The sequence below is a fragment of the Melanerpes formicivorus genome, unplaced genomic scaffold (genome assembly GCF_026170545.1).
Source record: "Melanerpes formicivorus ecotype bairdi unplaced genomic scaffold, bMelFor1.0.p_v2 SCAF_22, whole genome shotgun sequence".
NCBI lineage: Eukaryota > Metazoa > Chordata > Aves > Piciformes > Picidae > Melanerpes > Melanerpes formicivorus.
This window is the reverse complement of record NW_027142374.1, coordinates 13,218,834-13,231,375: the sequence shown is the minus strand read 5'-3', so window position 1 is coordinate 13,231,375 and position 12,542 is coordinate 13,218,834. Positions and strand designations below refer to the sequence as shown.

At 36.5% G+C, this 12,542-nt stretch overlaps 1 long non-coding RNA gene across 1 annotated transcript; it reads right to left on the bottom strand.

Moving 5' to 3' along the window:
* Nucleotides 1-3,065: 3,065 nt before the first annotated feature.
* On the bottom strand, nucleotides 3,066-12,132 carry LOC137448088 (uncharacterized). Its single transcript, XR_010988978.1, has 3 exons — nucleotides 12,104-12,132; nucleotides 11,583-11,654; nucleotides 3,066-3,123 (listed from the first exon to the last, which is right to left on the bottom strand). It is a non-coding gene; the product is annotated as an uncharacterized lncRNA (long non-coding RNA).
* Between the last annotated feature and the right edge of the window lie 410 nt (nucleotides 12,133-12,542).

Sequence of the window (12,542 nt, the reverse complement as noted above, 5' to 3'; positions counted from 1 at the left end):
AACTTATCAAAAGGCTCAACAAGAAAGTTTTACACAAACTACATTATGCAAAGAGATATCAAGATTCTAACTGGTATTACAACTAAAACCAAAACAAGCAAAATTTTCCTTTTGCTCCTCAAAACAAAGTAAATAAGAGTTATCACAGCTTAGATCTACATCTACAACAAAGAAATATGCTCAGAAAAATATGTGAAAAGACAATGCCTGAAGAAACCTCTAAGAATGATCTTTACTATGGAAGTGTCCTGGTTTGATTTAGGACAGAACAAATTCTGTTCAGTGATTTTACTTTTCAGCTCAGCCTCTTGAAAGTAACTGTGTTTTCTGAAACTAGCAGCATGTTTTAGCAGACAGTGTCTGCTGCTAGTAGCGACAAGGCTCCATGTTTGTAGTTAGTACCAAGGATTTGTATGCAGGCCAAGGTCACTGTTAAGTCTTATTGCTGTGTTGAGGGTGCAGAAAGTATAAGGCCAAACCTGTGGGGAGCAGACAGGATAGGTCTCCTTCAAGTGACCAACAAAGTATTCCATTCCATAAATGTCATATTCAGTATAAGGCTGAGGGATTAAGCTCTGTTTCCAATGGTCAGTATTAGAGGAGGACTCTGTTCTGCCTTCAATTACAATCTGTATGTTCCTGAATCTAGTTCCAGAATTCACATCCTGCATCCAGTTCCTGACTGCTTCTGAGGCTAGCCTGGGACTTCCCAATGCCTATCCACAACATCAGTGGTGACAGTGATATAACTGTCATCAGAGGGGTTGGATTCAATATTGAGTTTCTATCAATTTCTGTATATATTGGTTTATTGTTACTATTTTCATTAAAGCTGTTTTTGTTTTCCAGTCCATAAGTCTCTCTTTCTTATTCCTTCTTCTGGGAAGGGAGAGGAGTTAATAGTGAACACTTCAAATAATTGATATTTACATCCCTTCTTAGGCACTAATTCAAGTTAACAGACATTACATTTTGTAGTAGTTGCAATTTTAATTATTTGCTATTTTATTCAAGACCTGATTTATTAGTGACAGTAATATTTGTGATCTGCATTGGCTAATCCAGCTTCTCCTTTTGCAACAAAGAGATTCACACTAAAACTTCAAGAACTTAAAATGAAAGAAGGCTTTTGATAATTAAGAAACCAGTAATTATAGAGGTAACATATCAAAAAAAGGGAGGGAGAAACCAAACCAGACCAAATCAAATCAAACCAAACAAGACAAAAGATAATAAGACTACAAAACTGAGCAACAAACAGTCCTTGCAAGGGAAGATGTATGTAGTAGAAAAATGTCAGTTCAACTGTATTCTTCTTCATGACTCCCCCTTGCATTTCAAAGTTCATAATATACTTTAGATTCCTTGCAATCATCTTAATTATCTTAATCACCATTCTCTAAAATATTTGACCTGTGGATCTCTTGTATCATTTCAACATGCTTTGTCCTCAAAGTTTCTTTTTAGCTTAATACAGTACTTACAGCTGTCTCCCTGATATACTTGTGACAGGCAGCACTTACAGAACTAATGACAGGCTTGTTTGCCATTTCAACAGTTGGTGGTTGACTGATGGTGGTTGAGACCTATCTTCTGAATTTTTGTCTCCAATAAATTTTAGTCAGCTTTTCTGATAAGATGTTGAATCAATGCCTCTGAATGTCTTACAAATTACAAAGCCATCTAAACCACGAAAATTGTGTTTTCTCTTCTCCCAGTTAATCCCTGCCCTTTTTCTAGAACACTTATACACCATGTAGCATTATCTGAATAAAATTATGACTTTTCATTAAAAAGGTCAAAGCACCTCAATTAAAAATTTTAGTTCCACTAAAAAACCAACAGATTAATGTATTTTTTTCCCTAAAAAAATGGATATTCATTTATTAATTAAATCACAGATAAAAGCAATGTCTCTTAAGTTCAGACCTTGTAACCCAATACAGTCAGATACTAGATTAGCCAAGATTTCATGTTTCTTTCTAACTACAGAAGAAATATAAGTACAGGAAAGTTATTGACTTTTGAGACAATAGCTGAGACTGTAATTTCCTTTGAGTCAGAATTGGAGTAAATTTCTGTAGTCTCAACCTGAGTCAGAGGTAAGACAGAACATGAACCTCTTTTATTTCCAGGCTAAGCACTAAGAAATATTTTATCAAATGTATGTTTCTGAGAGACAGAATAAGAAGGGTCAGACCTACAAACATATAATTTAACCATCAATCTTCAAATCTGATGGAAGCAAGGAACATAAAATCATGTGCATCTGGCCTTACCAGTGAAACACAGTGTATGACAAATAAACAAGAACAAATAAAAGCCAAACAGAATGAAAGAAGTTCCAAATATGTAGTCCCAGCACTTCAAAAGGATGAAGCATGAAATAATTTATCCAACACAGTTTGACTTTAGACATGTCCTTCGTATACTGAAAATGCAAGTGTGAACTACATCAGAATAGGTTCCTACACTACATTAGTTATAAGGTCAATACAGGAGCAGGGGAATACCTGGCCTATGTTATGTAGAAGGTCAGGCTACAATGATCCCTTCTGATTTTCAAATCTATGATGCTATGAATGATTTAAATAACTTTGCAGGACAGACAGAGAAACTGGTGTTTAACAGCTAAGAACGCAGAAAACTTTTTCACCTCGTCCACCATAATGAAGTTAAGCAAAACTTGAAAATATCTACAAAACAATAACATTTAAATAATTAATAGCTGTTTTCACATGCTTACCATGGTCACTGTATCTGCTTTTGGTGTTTCAACCTATTTATTACAGGGACACATTCAGCAACACAGCTGCTTGGAAACCTGATTAAAACAGGAAATTCCACTTGGCTGAATATTTTTCCTCTGTTTCCAAATGAACACAGTAAAATGGACTGTGAAATAGCTTGTTTGGTAATTGACTTACAGGTCCTTGGCTCTAAGAACATGAGGCCATGGTTACATATCCACCTAATCTGGCATTAGCCCAGGATGCTGCTGAAGAGGAGTATCCATCCAGACATCCAGTTAAGTATCCCATTTCCATGAGAGGACTCATGCAGCTCACCAAGTGGCCACACAGGTGCCAGTGTCAGCACAGTGAAGTAGGGGAGGTCATATAGCTGTGACAATTAGAAACACAGAATTGAATTTGTGTCAGATTTATGTAATGCCATAATCATGACCTTAGTCTCTACCAGTTCAATTGACTGAAAATTGTAAGATGATATCTCAAAGCACAAGCATGCTTACTTTCTAACTCATATTAAATCATAGTCTGCAACTTGTACAGTGATTTTCATGTGATCCAAAAATTTATACAGTTTAGCAATTCCTTCATTACAATTCACACTGCATTGTTGCACAGGCTCAGAAAGCAAGCTGCTGAATACAAACATTTGAATTAAAAAAGCCAACCAAACAAATTCTGTCAATAAAGCCTTTATATGCAAATATAAAGAGGAAAAAAATCCATTCCTGTCTTTGTCCTCCAAAGGAATCCTACCTTTTGTGTTCTTAGAAATACAAATATGTTAGGAATTCTGTCAAATTACGTGTACTTTTAAATAGTATCCATATCACAGTAAAAACGAATAATGTCCTCTGTGGTGACAAAGCCTTAAAAAATCAGGCTATTTTGAAAAGGAAATCCTGAAACACTGTACAAAAGAGTAAAGATTAAGATAATTTTCTTCCCTTAGGCTTTAAAAGACATACAAGAAGTAAAATATTGCTCTTGGGATATAAATTCTCTGCATGTAGAAACCTATCATCTATGTTAGTGATTACTACTATCCAAGAATATATCATGACAGACCTCCTCATAAGCCATTTAAAATCTTTTAAACTATGAATCTGAAAAAAATATGTGGCAAAACCAGCTACAGGAGTGTTGCGCTGCATCCATCAGAATAAACCTTCATTTAGAATAAACCAAACCAGGTTGGAGGAGACCTTCAAGATCATCGTGTCCAACCCATCAACCAATCCAACCCACCCAAACAGCTAACCCATGGCACCAAGTACCCCATCAAGTCTCCTCCTGAACACCTCCAATGACGGCAACTCCACCACCTCCCTGGGCAGCCCATTCCAATGGGCAATCACTCTTTCTGTATAGAACTTCTTCCCAATAGCCAACCTGAACCTCCCCTGGTGCAGCCTGAGACTGTGTCCTCTTGTTCTGGATCATTTGAGGGACTTTACATTCTTCTTTCCCATCCCTAAGTGGCTGTGTGGCTTCACACCTCCTTTTAGAGCATTCCTTGAGAGGCACTGAAGAGGCATCACCCCTAATCAGAAAAGGCACTAGTACTATTGGATTACCAAAATATTTGCAAGGCCTTGGTCACTGTACTAGTTTCTGTAAAGAAGAAAAGGCAAAACCTGTGATCCTGATGTTACAACAAATCCCCAGAATCTTCTGGGTTCCACAGAATTTATATGCTTGCATAGGCTCCTCTAGACCTCTCTACTCCACATTTGTTAGATCATCAATCATTAGATAATCAAATAAAGCCAGATAATGATTCTCACAGCCCTGGTTTCCGCAAAATTTATTTTGATATCCCTACATAGTGAAAACACCAGCTGGGAACCTAAATAAAAATAAAAGGACTGTTTTGGTCCATAAATACAACTTAAAGAAATTTATATCTAATGGGAAAGGGTAGTATTTCCTCAGCTGCAGAGAAGTATAAATGTACCCATGAGTTTGCCTGTTTGAAACCAGGGAACTGCTTGCTACAGTCTTTCATCTATTTCTATTCATAGCTGTTAATTTTTAAAGAGACCAAAACAGCAAGAGGACAGAACAGTCAATCCTGTCAGATTCAGAGAAAAAACACATTAGTCAGCTGAAGTGTGGCTCCTTATTTCAGCCCCTTTATGGTTTATTTAGCAAAATAAGTGTCCTGCTTTTTCCTCTTTGGCCCAGATGTTGTGTCTCCAACTCCATCTCAGTTAGCAGCCAGAGAGAAGCAAGAGAGCGATACCATCCCTAATGCTCCACTCTATTGCAGAAACTCCATCTTCCTCACCATAAACTGATTTTGTAGCCTTTCTTGTTATAGCTCTTACTTAGGCAACCATTTGCTCTGTGAATACAGACACAGGAAGGAGTCATGGCTGTGGACTTGCTATGCCAGTACAACTTTGTGGCAAAGATTGCGTAGAAATTCCAGTCATAACCCTGATCATTTATCACATCATGGAGAATGTTGATAGATGTGATAGGAAATTATTTCAGGGCTCTCTCATCAGTGGTGTAGAGGTCATTTAACCCTTTTCTAATCTTCATAGAAAGGTTTAGGCTGGAAGGGGGCCTTGGAGATCGTCTAGTTCCAACCCCCGGCATTGGCAGGGACACATTCCTCAAGACCTGACTGCTTGTGGCCTTATCTAACCTGGCCATGAACACCTTCAGAGAGGGGGCATCCACAATCTCCCTGGATAAGCTGTTCCTGTGTCTTGCCACCCTCATTGTAAAGAATCTCTTTCTAAATACCTAGTCTAAATCTACCCTCCTCAAGCTTCAATCTTTTTCCTCTCATTCTATTATGTAAAAAGCTACCCGAACCCCTGCACAGCTTTCTTGTAGGCCTCCTTCAATTACTGGAATGATGTTATAAGGTCTCCTTGGAGCTTTGCTCTCCAAACTCTTCTTCATTTTTATGAGAGAATTCACTTCATTAAAGAAATCTCTTGATCAGAATTTATGTGAGAAAGACTGAGAGTTCATTCCTCCAGCCTTGACAGGAGGCTTTACTCTCATGAGGAAAGTTTCAGAAACAGATTTTTCTGAGCCTCATTTTCATCTTTCATGTTCATGAGTTTCCCCAAATTCATTAAATCTTATAAGAAATTATAAAGATTTTTATAACTCAGGAAACATTATGTTCAATAATGAGTGGAACACACAGACATTGGTAAAACATTTTTTTCTAATCAGCTATAATGAGTTTAATAGAAAAGGCAAAAGCTAATGCACAAGCAAAACAAAACAAGGAATTAATACAGCACTTCCCATTAGCAGATGGGTTGAGCAATCCCCAGGAAAGCAGAGCTCTATGACACCTAATAGTGACTTGGGAAGAAAAAGACCATAACTCCAAACATTCCATTTTCCTTCTTCTTCCCCCAGGTTTATACTGCTGAGTGTGATTTCTTGTAGTATAGAATATCCCTTTGGTCAGTTTGGGTTAGCAGTCCTAGCTGTGTCCCCTCCCTAGTTCCTGTGCACCGCCTGCCTGCTCACTGATGGGGTGGTGTGAAGAGCAGGAAAGTCCTTAACTCTGACACTTCTTCCAGCACAAATCCAAACCAAAATACCATCCCAGCTACTATGAAGAAAACTAACTCTACCCCAGTCAAAACCAGCAAAAAAAAAAGAAAATTAAATGTATTTAGGTATAGAAATTATAACAAAATATGGAAACATTTGTGAGCATAGCTGCAAAATTGTGATGCTGTCATTCACAACCAGAGTGCAGCCACTGGACTTTTACTGAGAAAATAGCTACATTTTATTTCATTAGGGTCACATTTGCTGATAGGAGTCTCCCAGACCCACGTGCACACTATAAATGAACACTGAAAAGAGATCACACAAAGCTTCATTAAGAACATAGCATTTCTCAGACTGCCACAATTAACTACAAATTAGCTGTAAAATTTTTGCTTAAAACAAGAAGCATTACAAATATTCTAGTGCAAAAAAACCAGAGGGTGCACTCTTTAATTGGTGTGTGTCTGCTTCCATGGAGCATCATTTAGTTTGTTGCTCTTTTAAGTGACAATTGCAGCAAAAAGAATTTTCCCCCTTGGTTGAGATAAGGGATTTGATGAGGATTGGTGCTGTTGGAGAAGGGCATAATTAAATGACTGAAAATCTCTCCCAGTCTGATTCACCCTATTACATAAAATCCAACCCCCAGAAAGAAACTGTATTAAAGACTTCCACCTAAAAGGCAGTGTAGACACATGATTTCTAAGGAACATTTTCTCCAAAGATCATGCATGTGTTACCCACATAGTAATATAGAATTAGTTTGGCTACTAGCTTGCTAAGTGACCATCTTGTTCCACATATTCCCTTTTTTTCCTGCTCAGATGATTGGAACACTCTTGCCAATTGTCCTCAAGTTTGTGTAGAACTGTCAATATTAGAAATTCATTTGTTACCCACAGTTAATTAGACATAAGGCAGTTTCATTGGAGACATAGCTTTTCTCTTTCTTGGCTTTCTCAGCACAGACATGAATAAGCCAAGATACTAATGTGGTTTGAGAATGGTTTCTTTCCATGGAATGCTGTGATATTACAGATGGTGGCATGACATGAAGTAACATAATATAACAGCCTTTTATTTTTTTAATAGAATGTTTTCCCAACTGCATTCTTTTTTTGCTGTACTGAATCTAAAAAGCTCCACTGTACAAACAAAATTAATTCATTGGACTTACTGTTTACTAGAACTCAAGAAAAAAAATGAGGCAAACACTGTGAAAGATATTTTAGGATTAGCATCTGTATGTTAGATGGTCCAAATGCTAATGAGGACATTATGTTCATGCAAAATTTCACACTCAGTTATGAGTCTTCTGCTTCTGCTACTTGCTAAATTGACTCACAACTCTACCTGTTATACAACATCAGAATGGACTTTAACTCAAAAAAGAAAGACCCATGTACAAAGACCTCATGGCTTTTGCAGCACAGGGGAAATTAGTACTTTTCCTTCCTAGAAAGGCACCAGTCAACCAAAGTTGAGACAAAGTTATAGAGACAGATATTATCGTTTTAATACAACACAATATTTTACTGACTATCCTGAAAAATAGATACAAACTAAGAACCTGTGGGTTATATACTTCCACCATTGCATGAACACAGCATTCAAATGGTAAAATGGAATTCCATTACACTGGAGCCAGAGAAGGATGCCACCTCAGAGAAACTCAGGCAGCTTTTGAATGACAAGAACCTTTTTCAACTAGCAATATAAATGTATTTGTATTCTTTAACAAATGCATCCCTATCATGGACATCGTTACACCTGTATAAACTGGGTTTATCTTCTTATAGTTATCATTGCTAATTATCCTTCCAAATGAATAAAAAGTGTATCATGAATACATTTATATCCTGATGCAGCCACACAACTGTGAGAGACAAAACATTATGCCCTTTTTGTTCTAATCATATATTCTAACCAGTGCAAATACAAGTTCATTGAGGTGCTAGTTGTATTATTGCTAATGTCAATGTAAATTTTGACTGAGCAGAGTTGTCAAGATCAAAACTTTTAAGGGTGAAAGTTTCCCATGAGCTTACCTTACTAAAAACTTTCTAGGTCATGTTCACACAGAAATCAGCCTTTAGAAAAATGCCCACTTGAGCAGATGAATGAAACAATCAGTTTTCTTGAAGAGCCCCTAAATTTTGATCATCCATTCTTCTATTTGGAGCTTTTGGATGTTCAGCAGTTTGGTAATCATTTTGCTTAAGGGTGAAAGTGGTAGTTTCATATTTTAAAAAGTTTAGTCCTGTATATTTTGTCTTAGAAGTATTGCAGCTATCTAGCCAGACTCAATAAAGGTTTAATCATGAGCCCAAACAATTAAACATTTCCATGTTTGACATTGAACTAATTTAGCAAACAACCTACCCAATCAAAACTGAAAGAACTGGGCAGAAAATGGTTCAAGGATTTTCTTTATTCATACATGCAAAATTAATACTATCCTCATCCTCAGGGTAGAAAACTCAATTTTTCAAGACCAGCAAAGAAAGTTACTGTTTGGAAAAGAAATTAAATAAAGATCTTGCAATATGCTGTATATTTACACATATATAATGAAAACTTGATGAAAATCCTAAAATTCAGCAATATCTGAATGAGCTCAAGAGTCTCCAGGGATCAAATAGTCCTCCTCTTGGGAGAATGCAATCAAGTAGGACAAGAATGAATGTCCTGGGGGGATTCTGTGGGTTTTATATTCACAGAATCCTTCCACAGAGTTTTAAAAGTAAATTAATCCAGCCTTAAATAATAATTCTTTAGTTAACCTTCAGTTCAGTTGTATTGCTGGTAAATGAAAAAAGCCTCAGACCTTCATAATCTGTTCTCACTGTAGGTATCAGCAGGTTTGTCAGAGCACTCAAATTCCATGGACCTAAAGATTTCTTTACACTGTAGACACTTCAACAGATACTTTTTAGGCTTGTCTTCCTATTTTTTCTCTTCAAAGAATTTCCCTTCACCCTCAGGCTATTTTTAATACGTATTTCCTATCTCAATAACTAATGTATTTTGTATGAAGTGATCTTGCTTTTTTATCAGTTCCAGGGTCGGTGAGCTTTTTCTGTAACTTGGAAAATATGAATTGTGTCTTGCAGACAGATCTTTAAGAGACGAGTGAATGCATTTCACAAAGCTAGACCCTTCAGCATAATCTGGAAGGCCAATTATTTTCATGTTTGATCTTCTACGGTGATTCTCTAGATTGTCAGCTCTCTGAAGGGGCTAAAATATTCCCTTGTTATGTTATTCTTTATTTTTCATAAAGCCTGAAATGCCTAATGCTGAATTACTAATATTTTTCTCCACAGCGCTTGCTCAAACATGCATTTTATTTAGCAAACACTACTCTGTCCTCTTAACCTTCCTTTTCTCTGGTGCCATTAATCCTGAACCTTTGTAGAAACATCTCTACATAAAGAATAATAATAAAAAAAAGAACATGCATTGTGTGCATCAAATTATGAAGACCTGCAATGGTGGCAGAATGACTTAAGAGTAAGACATTTATTATTTGTCCAAGCAGTGAAAGAATAATCAATGTTGTCAAATAACTCTGTTAAGTGTATGTCCTAGAAAATCTATTGGTTCTAATGTTAGAAATATCTCTCTAAATATGAACATTAATCCAAGGATTTATTAAACTAAATAAAATAGTTTATTAGTTATTATTCTGTGTCTTCTTCTTGAATATGATCAATGGCTTATTAAGGAGTTGTGAACAGTGCTTGCACAAGCTTTGAGACAATTGCAGATAGGTTCAGTCTCAGATTTTTGTAACACATGTCCTCCCACACCCCCAGAAATAAAGAATTTTCTTTGGAGATGTAAAATGATGAATCACTGCTTTAACACCAGGTCAAGTTAAGGCTGGTTTCTGTGTCGATACTAGTACTAGACTGCAAGTGAATATCTAACATTGCTATTATGAAAAGCAAAGTGTATACATGTGTGGAAGGTTCTGTTACTATAATAGGTATGGGGAATTTGTGCATATCCTTAGGCCTGTGTGGTTAAAGACTTTAAAGACAGAGAAAATATTAATTCCTAACTTTGCTGCTTTTGTAACAGACAAAGAAGTAGGACAAGTTTGGATCCACCTTGATCTTACAAAAAAAAAAAAGTAAATAATTATGCTCAGTTTGAACATTTTCTGTGATAAGAACATGGCAATAAAGCCTGCCAGGAAATTGTACCCCAGCCAGAATCTGAGACAGACCTAGTTCGCCTACATTGTTCATGTACATTGATTCCTTACTGTAACAAGCCAGAAAGCAGAATTTCCTATTAAGATAATGCTATCATCAATTCAGGAGCCAACTGTTCTCAATACACAAGAATGTTATAAGGCATCATGTATTTTTCTACCATGCAAGGTCATCTTAACATCTGTTTATAAACCTGGGGGGGGAAAAATAGCATTAAAATATATTTTAGGCCATGCCACTTCCATTTATAAGATGACTTCAAAGCTCAGTGTCAGACCTTATTGCTGAAAGTGTTACAAGTTATCCAGAATACTTAATAAGGACTGAATATCTTCAGCCTCCCACTTCACCTCATAATATTTCTGGTCTGTAAGAATCTAGTAATTGAATGTGGCCTTTATTTGCCCATTTGCTTGATGGCATTTACCATTTCTAGATAGATCTTCAAAGAGAGGACAGCCATGCAGGACATCTCTGAAGAATCTTGTACTTGATTAGAGGATTGTAATGTATGCAGCAGAAGTTTATTAATGAGACATCTATTTGCTTAAATGAACCTTTGAGAATTCAGGTACCAATCCCAGAAGTGCTGAAAATTCTCTTCTGATACCCACCTGTTAATCCAAGCATTCAGATCCATGATCTAAATTTTCTATGTAGATACTTCTACTTCTGAAGTGATTTTTCAGCCTCCCCTCAAATTCTCCAATAATATTTGCAGGAAAAAAATTCTACTCACTCTTACAGAATTTATATTGCATATCCACCTTATATTGTTTTACCCACAGAACAGCACAAGTATGTGCTGGCTTCAAATAGAATTCAGCAGGAACTGAGTAGATTATGAGCTTCATTCTGAACACTTTTGCCATGGGAATTCTTGCAGACATACCTATCTCAACACTTTTTATTCTTAAAACCCAATGGAATTTAGAAACCTACGTGCAAAGGTTGTGTCAGGTCAGCATAATGGCACATATGCTTATGCTACAGTGTTGATGGATTCTGCCTGTGGAGGAATGGATAAACGGAACAGATGGAATTAAAGGCTATTATGAAAGGCAAAACTCACAGTGTGCAAGTTCAAGCTGATGAAACAAAATCATCTGTCCTCTGACTGGAGAATCTTCTAATATGTGGCATTCTGCAACAAAACACAAAGCAAAGGAACATAGAAATAAAATGTCTGAACAATAGAAAATCAGCCAACTGATGTTTCAAAGTCCACATGCAACATGATTATGGCTTGATTAAAAACCTGCTGACTATCTGTGTAGAAACATGTCAGCTTCTATCTTTGAAATGGCAACCCCCTGCACTCACACCTGCTCAGGTTCAGTCTCCGAAGGGGTACTTGTTTTGTTTTTTCTGAATCAGTTCACAGAAATCATTTGACTTGTATTTTTCAAGGTCTAAATTATTCATCAGTCTGTGAGCTGACAAAAAGAATTTCATTAAGACAAAAACACACGGGCTCATTTCCATCAAAAACACAAGGCTTGCTTTGTGAAGACAAGAGTGTCCTGGAATTCCTATGACATATATGTATGCATAACACTTAGTTTTAAGTATTGATTAATTAAAAATACCTACCTTAGCAATGTCTTCAGCTTTATGAATTTAATTTTCCCACATACTGGCATGAAAACAAAGGAATCTAAATAAGAAATTCAAAAGTCACATCATCTGTTGTAAGTAAACAAGCACATCTCAGCTTCACTGAGTGCATTAATAACCATGGTAAATTTGCATCAAAGGTTTGGTCTTTCCAGTGAGGGAAATTCTTGCTTCTAATGTAGGAACATGGATGTCTTATTGCATCAGATCAGTAGTAGTGCTTGGTCACTGTCCATTATTTGACCATTATTGAGATCTTTAAACACGAAGGGAACGAGAAACAATATCATGGTACAAAATTATTGGCTGACCTGCCCAAGAACACTAATACAGTAGACAAAATAAAAACAATAAAATATTCTATTGTGTTCTGGTTAGTTAGGGTTTAATGTGTATATTAAAAAGACATTAACCT